Source organism: Emydura macquarii, unplaced genomic scaffold (genome assembly GCF_026122565.2).
Source record: "Emydura macquarii macquarii isolate MOO-44397 ecotype Brisbane River unplaced genomic scaffold, CSIRO-AGI_Emac_v2 contig_1483, whole genome shotgun sequence".
Taxonomy (NCBI): domain Eukaryota; kingdom Metazoa; phylum Chordata; order Testudines; family Chelidae; genus Emydura; species Emydura macquarii.
Window position 1 is genome coordinate 10,555,037 of NW_027131620.1, and position 24,168 is coordinate 10,579,204.

A 24,168-nucleotide genomic window follows, 5' to 3' on the forward strand; every position below is an offset into this window, starting at 1 on the left:
AGATCACAAAGGGAAGGAGACGGCAGGGGCAGCTTGTTCTCTTTCATCAGGGGACAGGCCCAAGGTTTTTGTTCTAAGCCCCGGGAAAAATAAATGAGATGAGGGCAGGGTCTTTATAAACCCCATTTCTAAACTTGCCCTTCTAAGCTGCAGCTGTACATGTATAAGCAGATGTTTGCTTGTGCAAAGCAGGCATTTGAGCATGCCAACGCAGGGTGCGTTCATTCGGCACTTGCGCATGTTTTGTGAGTGCAGTTTAGGCAGCCACACTTTAAGGCATGGCCCTGTATTTGAGTCTGAATGCTTCCTGTACCATCAGCCATCGCCGAGGACACAAACAAGGCTCCACCAGCCGTGTCTATCCTGGGTGGTTCTTTGCCTGCCTTCTACGTTGTTAAATTCCATAAGTTTTCCCTCTCTGAGTACTGTATGACAAAGGGATGCTTTCATTTGGTCCTATAACTAAGGACAACTTGGACAACACCACAAAGGAGATTGTGAGAGCCTAGAGTGAGATTCAAGGCCTTTTCAGAGATGGGTTAGGTAGGTGGTGAGAAAATCTGTTCTGCTTCCCTGCTCAGGGATGCTCTAACCACTAGCAGCTCCTCCTCCCCATTCTAGTTACGCCCTCAGTCTTTAGGTTTTCAGATAAGTGATTGGAAATGTCTCCTTTTAAGGTATTGCTGTTTTTTAAGAAGCACCTTCAGTGTACATGAACACAGAGAAATACATAGGCTCTGCCCCGAGGACAGCCCAACGACTGGCTACATTGCCATTTTTCTTAAAATCTCCCACAGTTGTACTGCCCCCTGAGCAGCGCTGCAGATGACACAGCGGTAAAAACACTGGGACTGACAGATGATCTATACTAGCACTTCCACCTCTGCTACCACAAGGGGAGCTGCAAACCCAGGGCAGACAAGGTCAGGAGTTTACAGTCTGACTTAGACAAACCGTACAATCCACATTCGGGCTCCTTCTCAAAGCGGGATAGACAATTTTCTTTCTTTGGTGGATTATTGTGAGGAGGCTTTGTTGGAAAGGTGTCCTTTAAGTAGGGGTTGAATTGAAAGAAAAATGGTACTCATGCTACTCTTCCAAGTTCCGCCCACAAAATAAGCTCTAAGTGTTGTCAGAACGAGAGTGTTCACAGTAGATTGAGCAGATGTTTAAAATATGATAATATGTGTTCTCTGGGCTCCACTGGGCTCCTGGAGCTTGGCTCCTTCGTGATGGGAGAAAAGTAAGTGGCCCCTTTTGTGTGTGTCCTCTAACTAAGGACAATCTCAAACATCAGCCATTTGTGGCACAAAAGGAGCCATGACTTAGTGAATTGTACAGCGCCGTGAGCCTCCCTCTACTTTCTTACATCAGCAATGAAATAGTTAACAGTACTTAGTATGCTGACATTTACATTAGCATCACTAGGCAATACAAGTGACACTTCACATACGTGAATGGGGCAGTTCAAACCTCTGAGAGAGAATGTTCCAGACTCTCTGCAGACTCATATAGGTATGTCTACACAGCACATAGGACGTGTCGTTCCCAGCATGGCTAGACATACACCAACTAGTTCTGCTCAAACTAACACCTAAAAATAGCAGTATGGCCTGACAGTTCTGGCTAGCTGCCCTGCCCAACCCCAGGGGTATGTTCTTGGGTGACTAGCCCAAACCACTGTGCTGCCTTGGCCATGCTGCTATTTTTAGGATGCTAGCTCTATGTCTGCACCCTGGGCTTTACACCTCCCAGTGCTGTGTAGGCATACCCATAGCCATCTCTGCATCGGTTATACTCGCTTCATAGTTCTGAGGGTTTCTTCACAACCATGACAACCAGAAACTTTGTTGTTGGTGTGGTTGCTGTTTTGAAATGAAAACTGACCGTGTGGAAAACCAGATAGTAACATTGGAGAGCTGTCAGTATGCCATACTATTGCATACCCACTGAACCCCAGCCCTGCTTTTAAGGAAGAATTGAAAGAACAGAAGGTGGTCATTAAACATGGCTGTTATTACAAATCTGTACTATTGTTTCATCAATTAGATTCTTTTCCAAAATAGTACTTTCCTCCAGTGCACATAGAAGAGTACTGGTCTCACTCCATGTAGTACTTAAAAGCTAAATAAAGTAATTTGACAAGAAAAATCTATTTCTGATTTTTTTTCCTATGGATTATTGTGGTGAAACATAAGAAAGTAGAAACCTTGGTAACAGGACAGGTCATTTGGCCATTTTACTTTGAACTAGTGTTTCATACTCATGAATCTTCCCTACCATGTTCTTGACACCGGCATGATAGTTCTTCAGCTATCCTCTTTTGGGAGTCTGTCCTGCTGCTCACTTGATCATATTGCTAAGAGCTTGTGGAAGCCAACCAAGCAAACAGATTTTTACCTTTTGTGTGTGGCTGGGAAGGAGAGCATTCTATACCAGGCTCCATTACTAGAGGTAGAAGTTTGTCCACAATAAAAAGCTCTTCCTGATCTGTCTTGCCTTTGTAGGATGAACACTTGGGAAAAACAAATTTGGACTAGCAGTTTTCTAAAGATATTTTTCTTTTTTAAAATCCCCCAAACAAAAGCCACTTGCTTTAAGGCAAAACTTTTTTTTGAAATCTAATCTCCATAGTTGAACTCCATTTATATATTTTGTTGCATGGATGCCATTGTTCCACCCATTCTAGGCTTCAGGAATGATTAAGGAGAGAACAGTCCACCTTCCTGTTCCCATTGAAGGCCACGTTGAGTACAATGGGGGCAGGATCATGCCCCATATTAATAGTGCTGGCGGAGCATCTCCCTGTATAATTGCATGAATGAGAATGTCATGCCACTTTGCAATAAAGAGAGTCAATGTTTGAAAAATGTTTCCAGGAACCTGTAATCTTGTGTTTTGTTTTGTGAGATGCGTGTATTGGTGGAGTAACTAGCCATTGCTGACCCAATGTATAGTCCAGAGAACCCCTGGATTATGTCACACATTTTCCCTTCCATATGACCAATTCCTAGTGTTGGAATTCAGCTTCCAGGCCTAGAGTCTTCATGATCATTGATTCATATCACTTACACCTACCTTATTTCTACCATTAGAGGTGTGTGGGCTCCTTCTTGGATTACTGAAGTATAATTACAAGACAGATTAATTTCACTTACCTTCTTTCCCTAGTATTTCATCCTGCTCCAACTGGCGGCAATAGCAAATCTCCACTGGATTTAAGTTGTGCAGGTTCAGGCTCATAACAGACAGACTTTGTGTTCCTGCACGAGAACAGAAGGCTAATACTCCTACCCTCTTCTGAGAGCTAAATGAATGCTTACCCCACATGTCAGCCAGCAGGAAATGTTTGTAGAGAACAATATTGCTCGCTTTCCCCACTGAGCCCAAACACGGCACCTCTGTGACATGTCTGAACTCCAGTTCCTCTTTCTCCTTGCATGCAGGCGGGCTCCACCAGTAGAGTACTTCCAGAACAGGAGAAAAATGATGGTTAGCCTATACTTACACTGACTTCCCAGTTACTTCGTCAAAGCAGGGTCAGTTGCTGGTGTGACCTGGGTGATCGTCCATACAGGGGCGGCTGCATGCCAGAACTCAGGATGGTAAGAGAATTATGTTGCTGCATGATGTAGGTGTTGCCGTCATAGACAAACAGTGTTCATACCAGAAAGGGAAAGAGTAAATATGGAAAAAATAAAAGTGAGCGAGGCTACCTTTATGGGCGTTGAGAAAGAGGGAGAAAGGAGACCAGTCAGAGCCCATTAGGGGGGGTGGACTTCCTCCTAAAGGCAGCAGTTCTAGGGCTGCTGTGGAAGGACCCCCTGAGAATTCACTGATCGAAGGATACATCAGTTAGTGGATGCAACTCCAGCCAATAGTGTGACTGTCTCAAGAAGGTTAAGGACTGAGTGCCAGGTAGCAGCCCAGCAGTGCTTGTCTGCTGAGGCCTCCCTGGCTTCTCCTAAGATGGGTCTAGTGCTTGAGGAGAGTTAGTTTGAGGCTTCTCTGGGAAGGGGGAGTTCAAGGGAGCAGGCTCTGATCCAGTGAGAAAGGACATAACTGGAGAATAAAGTTCCCTAGGACAGTGGTTCTCAACCAGGGGTACACATACCCCTGGGGGTACACAGAGGTCTTCCAGGGGGTACATCAACTCATCTAGATATTTGCCTAATGTTACAACAGGCCACATAAAAAGTAGTAGCGAAGTAGCGAACTAAAATTTCATACAGACAATGACTTGTTTGTTCTGCTCTATATACTAAATGCTAAAAGGGAAGTACAATATATTATATTCCAATTGATTTATTTTATAATTATATGGTAAAAATGAGCTAGTAAACAAGTTCTCAGTAAGTGTGCTGTGATATGTTTGTTTCTTTATGTCTGATTTTGTAAGCAAGTAGTTTTTAAGTGAAGTGAAACTTGGGGCTACACAAGATAAATCAGACTCCTGAAAAGGGCACAGTCATCTGAAAAGGTTGCAAGTCATTGCCCTAGGGAAACCTAGACTTTGTGCTAAGTGTTATACAAACATGTGCAAAGACAAGTCCCTGCTCCAAAGAGTTTTCAGCCTGACAGAAGTGACATCGGGTGGGGGGAGAAGCATACAATCAAATCAGATATATGCTATTTGTAGAAATATCTGCATTTTAAAATTATTGTTCCAAACAGATGAGGATAATGCCAACTAGCCTGTTGCCACATCAACAAATCTACCCACAGACACACTAGGTAGGTCAATGAGTAGGTGTGATGAGCAGAAACTGGGCCTAGCTGAAGGTAGGTGATGTACAAAATTGAGGCTGCATTAAAGCTGGAAGAAAAGTCATTGTTAGTTGTTAGTTGTGAATTACATATATTTTTTTAAAATATGGACAATAATTTGTACTGAAAATCCAGGTGATAAGTACCCCAATTCCTGTATGGATTGCAAATATCATTTCAGGTATTCAGCATAGCTAAATTGACTTTGACATTTGGTGTCTTATCTTTCATTTCTACTTTACTTTATTTCTGGGGATTTATATGCAAAATTTATATACAAAAGCACTTCTTCTTGGACTACCCAGGTCAAACACAGACACATCCAGCCCCAGTTCAAAATAATCAGACCTGGAATTTCTACTTTATTAAAGATTTTGACAGTGCAGGTCATCCTTCAAACAAGGTGGATTCAGAAAGTTTTGACAAGGTCCCACCACCAACGGCTGTTAAACAAAGTAAGCAGTCACGAGATAAGAGGGAAGGTCCTTTCATTGATCAATAAGTGGTTAAGATAGGAAACAAAGAGTAGGAATAAATGGCCAGTTTGCACTCTGGAAAGGGGTACATAGTCCGCTAAGGATCTGTACTGGGACCTGTGCTGTTCAACATATTTATAAATTATCTGGAAAAGGGGGTAAACAGTGAGGTGGCAAAGCTTGCAGATGATACAGTATTACGCAAGATAGTTAAGTCCAAAGTTGACTGCATAGAGTTACAAAGGGCTCTCACAAACCTGGGTGACTGGGCAACAAAATGGCAGCTGCAATTCCGATAAGTGCAAAATAATGTACATTAGAAAAAATAATCCCAACTATACATACAAAATGAAGGGTTACGAATTAGCTGTTACCATTCAAGAAAGAGATCTGGTAGTTATTGTGCATAGTTCTCTGAAAACATCTGCTCAATGTGCAGTGGCGGTCAAAAAAAACTCTGAATAGACTGGTAGGAGCCATTAGGAAAGGGATAAATAATAACACAGAAAATATTTACAATGCCACTCTATACACCCGTGGTACTCCCAAACCTTGAATACTGCGTGCAGTTCTGGTTGTCCCATCTCAAAAAAGATATATTAGAATTGGAAAAGGTACAGCGAAGGACAACAAAAATGATTAGGGGCATAGACCAATTTTCACATGAGGAGAGATTAAAAAGACGGGGCCTGGTCAGTTTAGAAAAGAGATGACTAAGGGGAGGGCTCTAAAATCATGAATGGTGTGGAGAAAGGGAATAAGGAAGTGTTATTTACTGCAGTGCATAACACAAAAACCAGGGGTCGCCCAATGAAATTAATAGGCAGCAGGTTTAAAACAAACAAAAGGAAGAACTTCTTTACACAACGCACAGTCAATCTGTGGGCACTCATTGCCAGAGGTTGTTGTGAAGGCCAAAAGTATAACTGGGTTTGAAAAGGAATTAGATAAGTTCACAGAGAATATGTCCATAATGGCCAAGATGGTCAGGGAAGCAACTCCATGTGTCCCTAAACCTCCAACTGCCAGAAGCTGGGACTGGATAACAGGATTACTGATAATTATAACAACTTGGTAATTGCCTTCTTCTGTCCTCTGAAGCATCTGGCATTGGCCACTGTTGGAAGACAGGATACTGGGCTACACAGCTCATTGGTCTGACCAAGCATGGCTATTCTTATGGATTTCCAAATGGGACTCCATGTAGAAATAAAGAGTGTTCCAAGGAGATTAGGGGCAAGGTATGACAGAGGGAGCCATGCATTTGAGAGCAGGGGGTGGGGAGGAAAGGAGACCCAAGCAGCAGCCCAGAGTAGCAGGCTCTCTGCAGGAGTAACCTTGCCTTGATTCTTGGGTAGTCCCTAGATGCCTCCTCTAAGGCCACAACTTTTTTGACCCCAGTGGGAGAATGCAGGAGTAATTTTGTGTGTCTGGCCTGGTGGACTTTTCCAAACAATGCCCCATCTCTCTCATGGGTCTGATCCAACAGCCCTTGAACACCTTCAGTGCTTTCAGTGGGCTTTGGATCAGGCCCTTTCACAGGAAACTGATGATTTTTATTTTTAAACTTCAGCAGAGTTACTGTGGAGCTTTGACCTATTTCCATGAATGCTGCTGCATTGCCAGGATCTCTGTGCTAAGGGCTTTGCACTTGGCTTTGCTCTAGAGACCTCGATTGCTGGTTACTGCAGTAACATTGGGTGGGACGTCCCTTTTGGACACTCGTGGTTAAGTTAGTTATCTGAAGAACAAGAAATATATTGTGGGAATTGTTTGGCTTGTTAGTTTTACTAATGTTTAATCTGAATGCTGGCCACGCTCCAGGCTGTGAGTAGCGGGAGGGTTGAGGCATCCTGGGGGAAGCTGCACTGAGTCACATTTGGTTTGCTTTGTAGGAGGAAATACACTCTCTAGCCCTTTTTCTTTGTCTCAGATTTTCAGCTTTGGTGGCCTGAATGGTGACCTTTGTTCATCTCGGTGCTGCTGCTCAAAGACTAACAGATTTTAAGATCACAGGGAACCATCGTGATCATCTAGTCTGACCTCCTGCAGATTGCAGGCCCCAGAACCTCACCTTCCCACTCCTGCTATAACAGACCTGCTTTTAAAATCCTTTGTGGGTCACTTTTCATGAAACATTCAAATTGAGGACTTCTCCCTTGCCCAGGCCTGTTGTTTCAGTTGGAGTCATTTGATGGGAACATCTTATCTTCAGAGTTATTTCAGAATTTCACAACAGATATTGCACAATTGTTTTGAAAACAGGTATTGGGCCAGATTCTGTATTCACCAATACTCTCACATATCCACTGGCTTCATTAGTTACAGCTTACTTTTACCTTCTAAAGAATGTCGGTTGGGTGCAGCCTGTGACCCTTAGGCAGTTGATAACACTAGAGAAAGAGGTCCCGGTTGATGCTGTTAGGTAAGCTCCCCACTAGGGTCAATCCTGATTAGCTAATTATTTATTATTATTATTTCCACTGTGGTAACAGGTGGGATTTCCAGTCATAGATTTGCAGATTCCAAAGCCAGAAGGGACCGTTGTGATACAGAAAGTCAGACTAGATGATAACACAGGCTAGGGAACTCCCCTAAAATAATTCCAAGGGCCCATCTTTTAGAAAAACATCCAGTCTTGATTTTAAAATGGTCAGTCATGGAAAATCCACCAGGACCCTTGGTAAATTGTTCGCATGGTTAATTACATGTCATAGACCTGTTGTACTAGAGAGTCGTACAAACACAGACCAATGAGCTTATTGTTGAATAGTTGTCTACAGTAGGGGCAAAGTCTTGGTAGTTGACATGCTAGGCAGCATAGTGCCAACCACGATCTCTTGTCCTAGTGTAGCTAAGGCCCCTGACGGTATGTCTATACCGCCACAGGAACTATAACTCCCTGCTGGGGTAAACAGACGTGAGCCAGCTCTGCTCGAGCGAGCGCACTAATTATAGCAGTGTGAATGTTGCAGCACAGGCTAGCCAGCCCAGTACAGACCCAGGGGTTCAGGTGGGCTTGTACTCAGATGATACTGCTGGTGCCACAACAGCCACACTGCTATTTTTAGCATGCTAGTTCAAGCAGAGCTAGTGTGTGTCTGTCTCTCTCTCTGGGCTGGGAGGCATGCTCTCTGTTGCAAACTCATTAAGATATGCCAAGCCCAGCGCTTGGGACCACCTGTTAGATTACAGAAATTCTCTGCTTGCAGACCATTTAGAGCAGGTTTTACAAAGGATGCCCTGAGTTCAAACTGCAATGTCAGGTCATATCAAATGCTTCCACAGAAGGCCAGGCTCTTCTCACCATAGCTGTCAGCCTGCCAAGGCCTAAATGTTGGATGCAACAGATAATAACAACCTTCAGCGGGGGCCACAAAAATTATACACACATGAAAGTTACAATGCTGTGAGATTCAATGTAGTGGAAACAGCTTATCTCCTGACTTCCATGATTGTTTGGGGTTTTTTTTAATGATGTAAATAATTTTCATCAATAAAAAATAAAGGGACATGACATTTTCATGGAATGAAGGTAACTTTAGGATGGACAGGAGTGACGTCCCTAGATAGAAAGGGCACGGGGGATGCACACTTCTCAAATTCTGATATTCCTAAGCATGCTTTACACCTGTTTCCCAGGATGGTGTGGGAGGGGGCAGAGGATTGGAAATGTCATTAGAATAGCTATTTCTGTTCTTGATCCCAAGATGGTTTGCAGGAAGTTTCTCATTTATGCCAAGACTAGAGACACATTTCGTTACACCTACTCACAATTATGTGACCCAAATTAATACCCACTTAGAGGAGAAATCACAGAGCTCATACTCACTTGTATATTCCTGCCACAATGACTGAATTGCAATGCATACCTAGGAAATCTGGGTGGCGTCAAAACGTACAAGTTAAGTCAAATGCCGCTTTTTATCAGAGATGTGCCGCTTCTTATATGAAGAAGCCATGTCCCCCGGGTTCTTCCCACACCCCCAGCTGTAACTACAGAGAACCTGCGTAATAAGGAGCTTTGTGCTTTGCTATTTATTAAACCCAGAACGTCCTGAGAGCACCACAGAATAGCAGAGAAGGCCATTTGTGCTGTTCCCTCCCACCCAGTTCAGGTCCCCCAGAATTCTCCAGGCATCGGAATCCCATCCATGCCAGGAATTGAAGTCGGCTGGGTGGTAAATGCAGTTGCATGGTACCTTCAATTGCTAATGTTGGGCGAAGCTGTATCAGAACCTCCTCTCGCCCTGTCTGCCAGAAGAGATGGATTGGGGTTCAGGTTGGCACCATCATTGCTTCCTGCCAGCTTCTCATAGTTTGGGCTCAAGTGCAGAGTGCTAGCCTGGTGTTTTCTCTCCCAGATGCTCTTGCGTTGTGTGTGGGTGTCACAGATCACCTGCCCTGTTGGGCCTTGGTTGGAGCTTTCCCAGGTGTGGCCAAGAGATACCCGGTTTGCCAGTGTATCCTTGACCAAGATGGTGTGAGATGCTGAGAAGGGGCGGGCGGTCCGTTCAGGGCTGAGCTCTGGGTTGGGCGGCTGGGGGTTGACAAGATAGATGTAGACTTCGGCTCGCTGGGCTGGTGGCAAGCTCTGGTGAAATTCGGTCCCAGGATGGTGCTCAGGACTCCTCTGATGATATGCCTGCGACACTGAGTGGTGGTAATCGTTATTGAGACAGGTTCTGGACTCTGGGGTGGGGGCCAGGGCAGAGTACATGACCCGCTTGGGGCCTGGCAGGATAGGGCTGGGGATGAAGCGTGCCTCGCTGACTTGGTGGGGAAGGTGCACAGCAGAGCCCTCTGAACGGCGGCCGATGGGTTCCTCTGTGCTGGGAGCCGCAGAGTGAGGCAGGAAACTCTGCCGTTGCGTCGTTTCTCCTGCACTGTCCAGGCCAAGCTGTTTATCCCCAGCGACCCTCTGGGGGTTGTGTATGTAAATGCCCCAGTCAGCCAAGCTGCTTCTGACCTTGGCAAGCTGCTCTGGAGAGCTGGTGTGAAAACGCATTGACGACACAGTGGATCCGGCCGGGCACACTGGCTGGGGACTGTCACTGTCTGAGTGACGGGAGCTGGACTGGCTCTCCCAGTCGTGGTAATGCTGACCTTGGGTCGGTCGGTTGCTTGCCTGCCGGTGTTGCTGCTGGTGTCCATAGCAACTGGCTTTCTCATCATCGGTGTCCTGATGGGCTGGCCAGGGACCATGGTAACCTTTGCCCTTCCTGTGACCCTGGGGACAGTGGCTTTTCAGCCCATTTAGGTTGTTCATGTTCACGGTTAGCCTCATGGGATCCATAGTGCAGTGAAAGCGCAGAGTGGAGATTTTCCTGTAGCCTTTGGCCAGCACCAGCTCCTTCCAAGCGCTGGGTTTCTTGCTGCAGGAAATGGCTGTTAGTGCCTTGATCCATCCGCATGCTTCAGGGGAAGGAGCAGGAGGAATAAAAAAGAAGAAATGAATTAACAGAAGTACAATGCCTGTCTGAGTGAGTTCCTGTAATTCCTGGCCAGACAATGTCTTGTTCAATTATCCCCACTTCCCCAGATCTGCCTCTCAGGGGACAGTGGAAAAGACAGAAGAGGGAAGGTAAAGGACAGAAACAGAAAGAGAGGAAGCAAAGGAGAGGTGAAAGAGACACAAACAGGCTACATCTACACTAAAGATTTTGTTCTCAAATTTCCCACTGCTGCTAATCCTGGTGCAGCTTGGCTGGTGGTAGCAACGGTGAGTGGGAGAACTAGTGTAGACAGGGCTCCCACAGACACCAGCATTTAGAGCACTGTGTCATCTAATTGGAACTGGCCAAAAACAATTTAGAACAAACAAAATTGAACATTGCGTCATCGTCCCCAATTTACCTTTGGTGATGGAATAGTGGAAGAGTCTCTTCAGGACCTGACACAGGTAAATCCAGATCTGAGAGACAGGAAGAAGGAGAGAAAAACCAATGGCCATTGTGGTTAGCAGCTACTCTCTAGTACAGATACTTCTGCCGCCCTGAATTCCTGGCCCTTTACAAGTCAATAGGAATTTCATCATTGACCTCAATAGCAGTAGGCATTCTTCGGTCTTGAGAGACCATGGGTATGCACCCCTGAGAGGTTACAAATATCACCTCTGATCCTAGAGTGGAACAGCAAATGGTTTTCCCATTCCATGAGAATTTTCAAGATTTCGAAGAATTTTCCCATTTCAAACGGGGACAAAGTCAATCTCAAATGTTTTTAAGAAACAAAAAAATCTGAAAACATTTTTGGTTTGGGTCAGTCAAAACATTTCATTTTGATCATTCTAAACATTTCATTTTGGTATTGACTTTTTAAACTATAAGTTAACTTATATTTTGAAACAAAACACAACTTTCCATTTCAAAATTGTCAAAGGGGGATGTTGTGACAATTTTGAAACATTTTTTTCCCCAACATTTTTTTCAAAATGGAAATTCATTGTAACCAACCCTTTCCCGCAAACATCTTCAGTTCCAATGAATTGGTATTTTCTGATGAAAAAACATTTAGTTGAAAAATTCTTGACCTAGCTGATCCAAAAGTAAGAGTCTTCAAAAACTTCAGTATCCACCGAGCAAACAACTTGTAATGTGATCACACCTAAAATTGTAGGGCAAACTCACTAGGAGTTGCCCACCCACTCTTATTGCAAGAAAACAATCTTCCAGATGCTGTGGCCCTAGTATCACATGGGGGATATTTGGGCAGTCAGACCTGGATGGACATTATTAATAACAATGGAACAGAACTGTATTCAGAGTAGGAACATATCCGTAATAGTGGATCAGACCAAGGGTCTTTCTATTCTGTATCCTGCCATATTAAGTCACACCACTGGTCCACTTAATCTGGTATTTCCCTCTCTCCCAACCTGCTATACTAACTCAGACCACAGATCAGTGTCTGTGTAAATCCCAACTCCTGACATAGATCAGATCAGATCAGATCACTAATCCAGCTATTCTGATAGCTCTCCTCCAGCAGGGACCAATATCTCATGCCTTTAGAAGAAAGTGTTAAAATCCCATAATGCAGCTAGCCAACTGTGGAATGCCATTCAGGGGAAGGAAATTCCCTTTTGCTCCCTGCTGCAGGGAGACCAGCATAAGAGCGAATTACCTTCTCTTGGGGGCATAACTACAAATATTATTAGCCATAAAGTTATCTCGCCTCTTTTTTCAAATACAACAAATGAACAGGGCTCATTCACTGCGGAGGGGCAGCCAGCTGTGGGGTGGTTTGTGGCAGCTGATCAGGGATGAACACTTTAGGATAGGGCATAAAAGCCTATATAGAATTGGGGCTGAGGGAAGAGCGAAGCAGCAGTCACTGAGACTGGCATTTGAGCAGGACACAATGATTAATCTCCTGGCTTTTACATAACCTGCCATGTGACCTTACATGATCATAAAGGCTCAGTAGACCGTTGTGTCTTATCCAGAAGGTTGAACCAGCACAGCGCCACCTGGTGCCATATCAGGGCAGTAGATTAGCTCTGACTCAGGGCAGAATGCCCTTATATAGACTATGTCTACACTTGCCGCCAAATTTGGAGGCAGTCAACGGGATATATAGCTTGCGTATCTCCCGTTGACTTCCTAACTTCTACTTATTGCGGCGTCTTCAGTTCGCTGCGGGGAAGGGAAATGCCCTCCCAGTGACGCAGCATTACTCCACCCGGTGGAGGTGGATTAAGAGCACCGATTTCCGGGTCGATGGAGCGGGTCGCCACTCAAGTCTAGACACAGCCTCATCACCTGCAGTTGTTCCATGCAGCATGGTCCCCCCCAGCACCTGGCTGTGACGTCGGCATCACCACGGAATGGCAAAAATGCCCAGTGAATCTCTCATAGCACTCCCTGACATCACACCGGGGCAGTGGCATCAATACTGGCTCAGAGGGGACAATGCCCCCTAACTAGTCACCCATGCGCTCTCTCCACCACAGCGCTGCCTACCATGTCTTTGTTAAGGAATGAGATAAGCACCCAGAGCATGGGATGAACCCCTAAAGAATATTTTTATTAATTCAAGTAGATAACTAAAATACTCGGACACTGGGGTCAGTACCAATTCAGAAGAGGAGCACCTGGCTGGGGCACTGTGATTCGTGGTGACTCAAAGAGAAGTGTCATAGGCCTAATAGAAGAATCACTCTTCCCCACGCACAACATGGTTTGCTTACCAGGAGGGCAATTTTGATGGCATTATCCAGTAAGGCAAGGAGACCCAACAAGAGTAAGATGGTGGCTAGTACGTTCTGGTAGGACTCACTGATGGAGAGGCAGCTACTGGGAATCTTCTCTCCTAGCAGAACCATGGTTAGAAAAGGAGTTGGTTAGTGCAGCATCTTGTCTCTTGTCTTCCCGATGGTGCTGGTCATGGCAGCAGCAGCACCAAAGCAAGGTGCTGAGCTAGTGAGGTGGATAAGCTAGGCCAGGCCATTGTGATGATGGGACCTATGTCAGTCTTGGATGTGACTCAGATTATGTCATATGGACCAAAGCTCTCACTGGCCTCTCAGGGACTTCAGGCCAATCAGGACTCATAAGGCTCAAGTGAAACAGATTTTCTTAAGCAGTTCTCTTGACTGAGCTCCCTCACCCCATCTCTATATATAATCTGTCATTTTTTTATCTGCCTTCTCTCTTTCATTATTTCTTTTATATGTCAAGAATTAGACATGCAGAGACGTACGTTATTATATTATGAAGCATTGTGCATATACAACTCGTGCGTATCAAGTCCCTCTTCTGAATGAGCTAAACTGCTTTAGCTGCCCCAAGGAAGATCTGGATTTGTAGGTCTGGTTCAGGTTTTGGGTTCTGAATTCTGTGAAGGGCTTGACCTTCTGGGATTTATGTTGCAGGGATAAGATAATGGTTTGGTACAAATTTTGGTATGAAAATTAGGAGATTTTATGCTTTAGCACAAAGTTCAAGGTAGGTTTCAGTTGTCAGTGATGGTTTGGCAAATTTTTCAGCCAGAAGGTTAATCGTTTGAAAATAAGTTTGGGGAGGAGAGTTAAGAGATTAACTATCATTTGAGGCTTCAGATTTAGGGCCACATTTTCTATTAGTGTAATTCCACTGACTTCTCTGCAGGTGTAACTGATGAATTTAGCTCTCTGAGCCACATCTTATTTTACCCAGATTGCTTTGCTCTGTTCCCTAGTATCCTTCCTAGCTTTCCTACTTCATATTAAAGGGATGTTGTAAAAAGCTAAGAGTTTGCCAAACATTTAGATTTTGTAACCCAAGCTTTTATAAAATGCTGAACACAATAGAAATGTTTCCACATTAAAATACAAAAACAACAAAATAAAAATAATCAACCCCAAAACCAAACCAGATCAAACCAAACAAACAAAACCCAGTAGAAACAGTTATCTGAAGACAAGTTAACATATCCTTCCCGTGTTAGAAATTCTACAATTGCTGATTTTCATTACGTGAGCTGGGAAATGTGCAGAACAAAGAAAGGCAGAAATAATTGTCACATATTTTGGATTATAAAAGCTCATATTTAATAATTGTTGTACAATAGGCAAATAAATGCTTGTTTACACCACATGATTTTTCTACCTGTGCAGACTTTTAAACTGTGCCCACAGCGATATCCAAATTGAGAGAATGTCATCTTTGTACACATCAACTGTTAGAGAGGTTAGCAAAGTGGAGTGTATGCCTTCGTCCTACTGCAGATCAAAACAGGAGCTGGCAAAGCATGCTGTCTCATTTCTAGATAAGCCCCATTTGGGCATAATCCAATCCAGGGCAATGCTATTACTGTTGGCTCCAGCAAAGGGGAGTTTGGCAGCCATCGTAATCATGGAAGTTGCTACTGCACTTCCCCTGCCAAGATCAAAAAAATGAAGTGACGTTGGCCACACTTTAAGATCCGTTGGTTGTGATGGTTTTGACAGTCAGTTGCTAATAACCTCCTGACATTAATGTGTCACCTGCCATCTATGGATAAGCAAAGCAAAGGTTCTAAGCGCTGGGTGATGAAACCAAGGCACTTTGGAAAACAGGATCAGTATACAATAGCCACGTTTAGATTTATGCATTGCAGCATTTCATGCAAGTTAACTAATCCATGGCTACTGGCGTCCCAGGATAATGCACCAAAGCAGCTGCATTGACAGAGTATGTAGGCACAGCTTCAATAGGCAGTGGAGCCCAATAATTAGAGCAGTGATGCTCGGACTTCAGTGGTTTAGGAGCCAAATTAGCAATCAACATGACCCAAGAGCCACAGTAGTGTGAATTCATTGTTTCATTTACTGTAGCACTATTCAATTTAAACAGTCTGATGGGGAATATTTAGTTTTATATATATATATATATATATATTATTCTCACAGCCAATAAGTTAACAACTTAGTGCAAGTTGATAACTTAATTGGTTAATAACATAGTAAAAGCATCCTGATTGGTTAATAACTTTACTATCATGTGCCGCAAAGACCCGCAGGAGTTGCATTAAGTAGCCATTTGTGGCTCCCACGACTCAGTCTGAGTATCACTGAACTAGAGCACAAACAGGATTCCAGAAGTTCTACTTCCAGCTTCGTCACTGACTCACAGTGTCTTCAGGCAAGCCACTATTTCTGGGCTTCAGTTTACCCATCTGTAAAGTGGAGATAATACCATTTCCCTAAGGTAGATTACCAGGGGCTTGGACTTGCTTGTAAAGCACTATGAGTGCAAAATATCACAAATATGGTCATATTCAAAATAAGCCTGGAATACTTCCTACTTGATGGCCATAATAATTAAAAATGTTTACTCTGTATTGGTTGTACAAACACATTTCTTTAAAACAGCAAAGAGATGCAATACACATGAGCCTCAGCTTTCTAAAGGGAAAGGTGGTGCTCTCCTATTGAGTAATAACTCTGTGTATACATTCAGCTAGAAGAGACACTTCAATAATTTAGTAGGAGTGGGCCAGGTAACCTAGGAGCTTTTGTTTTTGTTGACAGTCTTTTAAATCACATGAAACCTAATCTCTGGTTTGTATATACAAGGAAGTGCTTTGGTTTAGCTCCTGTATCAAATATCACTTAAGAACAGGCATAGATAAAAGACAGAGATAGCTCTAGTGATAAGTAGGGAGAGTTTACAGTGCTTGTTCACATAAAGTACGTATGAGTAAAGGTCCAGAATGCTGCTAGGTGTAGTAATAGGAAAACGCTGAAGGTTGCCTGCAGAGGAAAAAATAATTGGGAGGTGAGGGGATTTTTTGAGCTTCTCTCTTTACGTCTTCCATGCTGTGGAAGTCTGGCAAGGGTGTGGGTTTTGGTTTTGGGGTTTTTTTTGTTTTACACCTTAGAAATTCCTTCTTCAATTCAGCCTTTTTTTTTTTTTTGGCATTTTTTTTTTTTTTTTTTTAGATTGGAAGAGAGTTATTGAGAGGGGAGATGGTAGGACTGTGACATCAGAGTTCCCATATATGTGTGAAACCTGATTCATAAAGAGTGGCTCATGAACAATATTTTAATTTCATATTTATCCCAACCGGTTGAGAAACACTTGGGAGAATGACTGCACCGCACCTTTAAGCGGGGAGGGGGCAGGGAAATTGGTTTGGCTGGCCAGTGAAGTGCTTTCTGGCTGGGGAAGGGGGAGAGAGGTCAAGCTGCTGCAAAAGGGGACACTGACCGGTCCCCTGAAATCTGGATGGGTGGAAAGGTTTAAAAGGGGCAGCCCGTGTGGTGAAGCCCCCTTTCACACAGAGTAGGCTGTGGCAGCATCCACCCTTCCTCCCCTGTAGGTGGTGAAATACCAGGTTTGGTCAAGACCGGCTGTGGGCAGTGTGCCAGCTGCCCCTTTTGGGGGGCTGGGAAGGAAATTTTCCTTTTCCACCAAATTGGCCTAGGTGGAGTTGAGCTTTTTTCGCTTTCCCCACAGCAGGTCCAGGGAGGGCATTGTTGATGTGTGGCATGAAGGCAGTTAGGGGGCATGTCGCAACTCATTATATCCGTGGGGCGGATGTCCAGTGCAGGTACTCCTTAGTGACCACCTCAATGACTTGGTAAAGGACTTAAAAAGGAGGTGCTGGTTAAAGGAACAGAACGGAGAAAAGGGGGATGGGGCTCCTATGATTGGTATAGCACCTTTCTTATAGCCCACCTTAACCCTCCTGTCATGGGGGGTGGATGGTAAGGTCCTAGTAATGGGTTGGCTGGAGGATGGAAGAAGAAGGGGGCTGGCGGAAGTGCCCAGGAAGTTATTGAATGAACAATGAACTGGGGTTACCTGCACTGTACACTTTTATCTGCCAGGTAGCCCCAGACATCAAACAATAAAGTTGCGGCCTGATTAAAACCATATGAAATGTCTCCTGTCCTTCCTTCCATGGAGCCGGACAAAACCATCTTTGTTAAAGATTCACCTTCAATTCAACATCAACTTTCTGGTAATGTTGGAGGATGCCCTCATCTAGTTCAGTGTTTGTCAAACTCCTTAAAGGCAGGGGACCATTTTTTCCTCCAAGCTTTGTGAGCCCTTTGCTATATGCTAATTAATTGCAATCACAGTTTTGCCCTTCTCTATATAGGGGTACAGTCTCTAGTGGCCCAAGTAACCTCTTTCCACCTCCAAAATACTGACTAATTTGCAACAATGGGAAATAAATCTTTTGTACAGAAAATAGGAGGCATCCTCCCTTGGGCATTTAAAATACATTTTAAAATATTTGCTCCTTTGGTGCAAACCTAGTGTACTCCAAAGGCATAAAAATTAAGTCACGCTCCAAAAATGTCTTCAAGATCAAGAGCTAAGAGCTGAGGAATGGTTTAACAGTATCTGGAGATAGGGATAGAACCCAAAAGAAGCAGGAAAGTCACACACACAGCGCAACGTTGGGAATACATAGAGAGTGCCACAGACCCCATCCTGAGAATCCTTTTTTCTAGAATTTCGTATTGTTTATTCTCCAGGGCTTTGTCCTAGCCAGTTTTATGATGCAAGTGACGCTCTGGAGACTAGTCACTATCCAGTACATCTCCCTGAATAACACTTTTCCCCCTGATATGAAGTCCAAATATACCAGCAATGTACTCTGAGCACTATTTAGAGTGAAGAATCCCAGAGCACTTTCCAGAACTATACCCACCCAGTCCTAATTTCGGGAGTAAAACACTACACGAAAGCCCAGGATAGGCAATACAGCAGCCAAATTAAACAGCAGCAAGAATGTAGTTTCTCAAATTGAAATCTGGGCGAGACCACAGGACTCAGACCCCTTCCTCTTGCCTCCAGATCTTGAATGACCAAAACCAGGCAAAACCTAAGCTTTAGGTTTCATTTGAAGGAAAGCACCCTGTCCCCTCACACTATGCTGCAGATCTGATTCTGTTTGGACTCAAAAGAATGCATTATCACTTGGTGATTCACCTTCACCACTTGCTGCAGGAGTCTGGTTTAAGGACATTTTCAGGACCAGCACACTCAAGCCCAGAGGGTACCTCACAAAGGTAGCAAAGCAGACTTTTCCTTGATGGTTTCTCCCCTGCTTAAATCTGTTCATTCACAGCCTAAAGTAGTATAGCAGCAGACTGTAATTAATTGTTTATGAATTAATATAGCTACTTTTATGGAATGTAGCATGTAAGTTTGTAAAGACCAAGAATGATCTTTGTATCCACTAAGGGTTGTCAAACGTTAGTATTAGCATTAGTATATAGCACTTAGAGGCATATTGGCTTGACTGCTACAGCTTCTTACACCAGATAAAAATCCTGAAGGCCTCAAGTGCAGTTTTGGGTGTTCCATATTCGATAGAGTTGATCAGACAAAAAACCCTCAAATATTTAAGTGATCAGTTTTTTTCTCCTGTAAATAAAGTAGACTCTTCAAAGGCCTCAGCTTCATCCACTTTGGCCTTAGAAATATAGTAGATACAGTACTTACACTTTTAATTTCATACAGAAGCTTTAAGGTGCAGTTATGTGACAGTCATAGGTTACTGTATTTCAAGTTTTCCTGGAAGATGCCATCAATAGTGCCACCTTCTGGCATGAACAGAGATTTACAACAGCATGTTTAAATGGAAGGAACTCTTTAAAGTTGAAGTACAGGGCATTTATTCATCATAACAGAAGCAATCAATCAGCATGGAGAATTAGCAAAATATGTGCTCATAGCCATTAAGTAAGTACTTTATGATGCAGCATTAACAATGGGGGTTCCCAAATGGATAGAAAGGTTAGCTAGCTTCCCTGGTTAAACATTGCATAATGAAGTTCCACCAAACCAGTTCACTCCTTTAAAATAAAAAAGAAGAAAGGATTTGTAATTCATATGTTTTGAGAAAGTACACATGATACAAGTGAAATTTCATCCATGGATTAAGTAAACAAAGCCGTTGGTTCCCTCATCCCCAGCCATCACAATCACCTTCCATCCCATTGGTTATGTATCCAAAGGAAGTATCAAATACGTTGTTTTTGAGTAATCTGGAAGTAGGACTAATGCAACAGAAAACTAGAATCAAATTGCCTTGGAAGAAAGAAAAGGTTACGCACCTGGTGCAGTAACTGAGGTTCTTCAAGATGTGTCCCCCTGTGGGTGCTCCACTCCAGGTGTCTGGCTCGTCCTCGCATCCAGATCGGAGATCTTCATCAGCAGTGTCTGTGCAACCTGAGTCCCTCCGTTCCTTCTCTACCATGGAGCAATAAGAAGGATGTGCTCCAAAGTAGGGGGGAGGAGGGAGGATAGTGAAGCACCCAGAGGGGGACACATCTCGAAGAACCTCTGTTACTGCACCAGTTGAGTAACCCCTTCTCTTCTTCATTGAGTGGTGTCCCTGTGGGTGCTCCACTCCAGGTGACTATGGAGCAGTATCCCTCATTTGGCAGAGGGAACTTTGGAGTTGTTATCTATAGATGATAGCACAGTTAGGCCTACGGTTGCATCTGACCTGGAAGCTTGGTCAATGGCATAATGTTTTGTAAATGTCTGAACTGAGGCCCATGTAGCCACTCTACATATGCCACCTATGGGAACATTCTTAAAGAAGGCTGTGGATGCTGCCATCTCCCTGGTCAAGTGCATTCTAATCCCTTGTGGGGGTTGCTTCTGTTGTTCCACTCTAGCAAATCTGCCATCTTAATGCCATGATTTGATAGGGGCATTCTATACTACAAGATGATAAATGCAAGATTAGACCAAATAATTACACAGGAGTCTAATCTTTAAGGATGGCTCATGATGTCCTTTAAATATCAAGGCTATTACAAGTGAATAGGGTACATGCCATCCCCCACCAAAATCAAACTTTGTAAGATTTTTTTAAATATACTTCTGGCACACAACTGCACATGAAAAATACAGGGAATAATTTGAACACAGCTGCTATTTAATATGTTAATTGAGTAGCTGCATATTTAAATGTACCTAATTACCTGATTTGTGTGCACAAACATGGTCATTGCATGTGGTAATTAGGCACAAATACACACACAATTAAAACAGTAAGCAAATCTGGCCATGTTCTTATGCCAATTGTTTTAGTTTTCTAAACCTACTTTATTAATTTACATCTTTGAATGGCAAATTCCCTAGGACTAGGTAGTTGATCTGGTCACTTTTGTGAAGGTTTCTCTCCACACACTCATATCACTTACTTTGCTTATTGATTAGCAGGGCTGCTGTATGTTCCTACATGTATTTCTTCTACTCTCCTTAGAATTTGATCAATATAAAGAAAGAGTATGGTCATATAAAAATGAACTTAGAAATTTAAACTAGGTATTGATCTATAAAATTAACATAGGTATGTTTAACTTTAGATAGATCCCACTTCCCTTTATATATATATATATATATATATATATATATATATACACACACACACACACACACACACACACACACACACATTGGCCAGAAATAAATGCTATGGTATGCTTTGAACGGGTAAGTTTCCTGAACATATGTAACGTTGAGTTGTGTGTGAATAAGGTATTCCTATGTTTCAACTTGGATGGCGAGTAGGGAATCCAGCTGTGTGTGTTTTAGACTGTACCCCCACAGCACCTCAAGTAATAGTAACCTATTGACAATGCATTTTTCTAACCTCAGTAATGGAAAACAAATCAGTTTGGAGTTTGTCTCAGTTGGACAAATCCAGTATACTAAAGTGCATAGGAAAGCAATTGAAAACATTTCTTTCTAAACTTACAATTGTTGACGGTAAGTGTGATGGCTAAATATTTTTGAACCTTTGCTGATGAGCAGAAGAAAGGAATTCCTATAGGAATAAGTTTAACACATTAAAATGCAGCTAAACTGCCAAGCAGAGGGAATATCACTGCTGGTCCCACACACCATAATGAAAATATAATGTGGCCAAATTCACCACTCATATAAGCAGGCACAATTCCATTAAAGCTAGTGGAGTTGCACCTGCTTAGCCAGTGATGAATTAATTTCTTTTCTATAGTACTAAAATATGGATATTTGAACAAGAAATCATTTTTAAACTCCTAACAAAAGACAGTACACATTCAACTTTTCCCCAGTGGTACCAGTGGGAGTTGCACACTCAGGAGGTCAAAACAAATTTTTTTTGCCATCCATGATTAATTACACAACCGTCATCCACATTCATGGGGTAATACTGTATCCCACGAGCACGTTTTGATAACTCATGAACTAGTGGCTCTCCAACTATGCTGTTTTAGGACACCATCACCTAAGCACATGTACACAACTGAGCAAGAAAAAACGTTTGGCATGAAACTTTTTAATATAGAAAATAAGTTATGTGGGGTATAATTGTACCCCAAATGTGTTGCACTGTTATCCTGTTTTTAGTAGTTCTATGTAGATTTGCTTCTAGTGAGTATCTTGTAGTGTAATAGTTAGCATTTGCTAATGGACAATGCATTGCACTGACAGTGGTTGCTGCACGCAGTTACCGTAAGGTAGAAGGTACCCCAGGGACGTTGGTCCCTTCAAATCCAGGCTTGTTAGGTATCCTCCACACAAAGCGGAATGATGCTGGCTCTCTTTGCGTAACACTCTTGTGGGGATTTCTTATCTAGGTATTAAGCTCCACTCACTGCAGTCTCTGGAGACTGTTGAGGGAACTTTTCTGTATTGCACAATTCAAGATGTCAAATGAAGAGCATATTATTCTGCCTCTGACCATATAAAAATGATTTGCAAAACTGAATGTAAGTCGTCACGTGATGACAACATATTAGATGATAGTGCCTTTGTGCCAGATTCGGTTGACAGTTACTCTCAGAAAGAAGACCCCGCTTCCATTGATTATTCATTAAGTTAGTCTTCAGACAATGAGGATCTCGTGTTCAGCCCTAGTGCAAAATGGACAAAACGTAGTTGGGGAGAACTTCTTCTCTAGCATTCAGCTTGCTGAAGATCTAGTCAACAAAAATTTGACCTATGCTTGAACAATCCAATGAAACAAGCCAGATATACCCAGTGACATGCATCCACATCGCAGCATAGAAAAATTGTCATCAGTGTTCAGGTTTGCTGGGCCACTTACCTTGATTTCCTATGTCCCAAAGAAGGGCAAGTTGGTAATAATGTATCATGACAAGATTGTAGGAAGAGACAAAAAGAAACCCCATCTAATTCTCCACTACAATGACACAAAAAGTGGTGTTGATAATGTGGATCTTGCAAGAATGTACTCCTGCAAAATAAATAGGTGGCCAACAGTTCTTTTATTCAACATGCTTGATATTGCTGGCATTGCAAGTTTCATCATTTGGGTCAGCAACAGTCCTGCTTGGCACCACATTGACCCAAGACAAAAGTTCCAGAGGAGTAGCCGTATTAGTCTGTTTTTAGCAAAACAATGAGAGTCCTGTGGCACCTTAAAGACTAAAATTTATTTGAGCATAAGCTTTCGTGGGTAGAAACCCACTTTGTCAGATGCGTGAAGACAAAGAAGGTGCTTGTTCTGTTTTAATCCAGGAGAACAACGTGTAGATGCATGTATAAAGAGAAGAATCCTTGAAATCTATAGTCTTATCATGCCCATCAAACAGCACTCTCATCCCTTGCCTCCCATCAAAAACCAGCCACCACAGGAATACCTAGCAAACTCAGCAGTGGATTTGCCCAAAGTCAGCTGACCAAAAGAGCTGCAAGTAATTTGGAGAATGAATTTTTATGTGCTGACTACACTCCATATCCATGATGTGTGAAAACTGCATGTAGGCTTACACTGAATACCTACCTGCTAGTTCTTTCGATTTGCTAAATAAATAAATAATTTTTTTTTGCCTAAAACATTAAAGACTTGTTCTTAGTTTCTGAATGCATGTGGGGGAAAAAGTCCCCCACAACACAGTTAATGTAACTTTTTTCTCTACATTGGATGAAGCTGACCTTCAGCCTGCTCAGTGCTTGTTGGCATTCATAATATTAATTCAACTGTAAAAACTGGAAACATGCTTAGCACCAAAGAGCACAATATTCTGTTTTTCTTTCAGAAAAGATATGCAAACTTAAAAAAATGACATTCAACAAAATAATAAAAACTGCTCATGCTAGTCACTGCTAAAACAGTTGGAAATTCTCTTCTCTATTACAAAAAGATAAGGAAACTACTCCATTCTGTGCACTTGAAAACTAAAGCCAGACAAACATAGCAGTACAGGGCAGAAACCTGCCTTGGGTAATTAAACATACAGTAGAACCTCAGAGTTACAAACATCAGTTACAAACTAAACAGTCAACCACACACTCATTTGCACAATCTGGCAGCAGAGGCCAAAGAAGGAAATACAGTACTGTGTTATACATACACTACTAAAAAAAAGAGAAAGCAACATTTTACTTCTGCGTAATAGTGTTTCAAAGCTGTATTAAGTCCATATTCAGTTGTAAACTTTTGGAAGAACCACCATAATGTTTCGTTCAGAGTTATG

At 42.9% G+C, this 24,168-nt stretch overlaps 1 long non-coding RNA gene across 1 annotated transcript in view; it reads left to right on the top strand.

Annotated features, from left to right (window-relative positions):
- LOC137157065 (uncharacterized) overlaps window positions 1–24,168 on the top strand; it is a 29,068-nt gene that overhangs the window by 2,016 nt on the left and 2,884 nt on the right. The gene's annotated exons all lie outside the window — the stretch shown is intronic.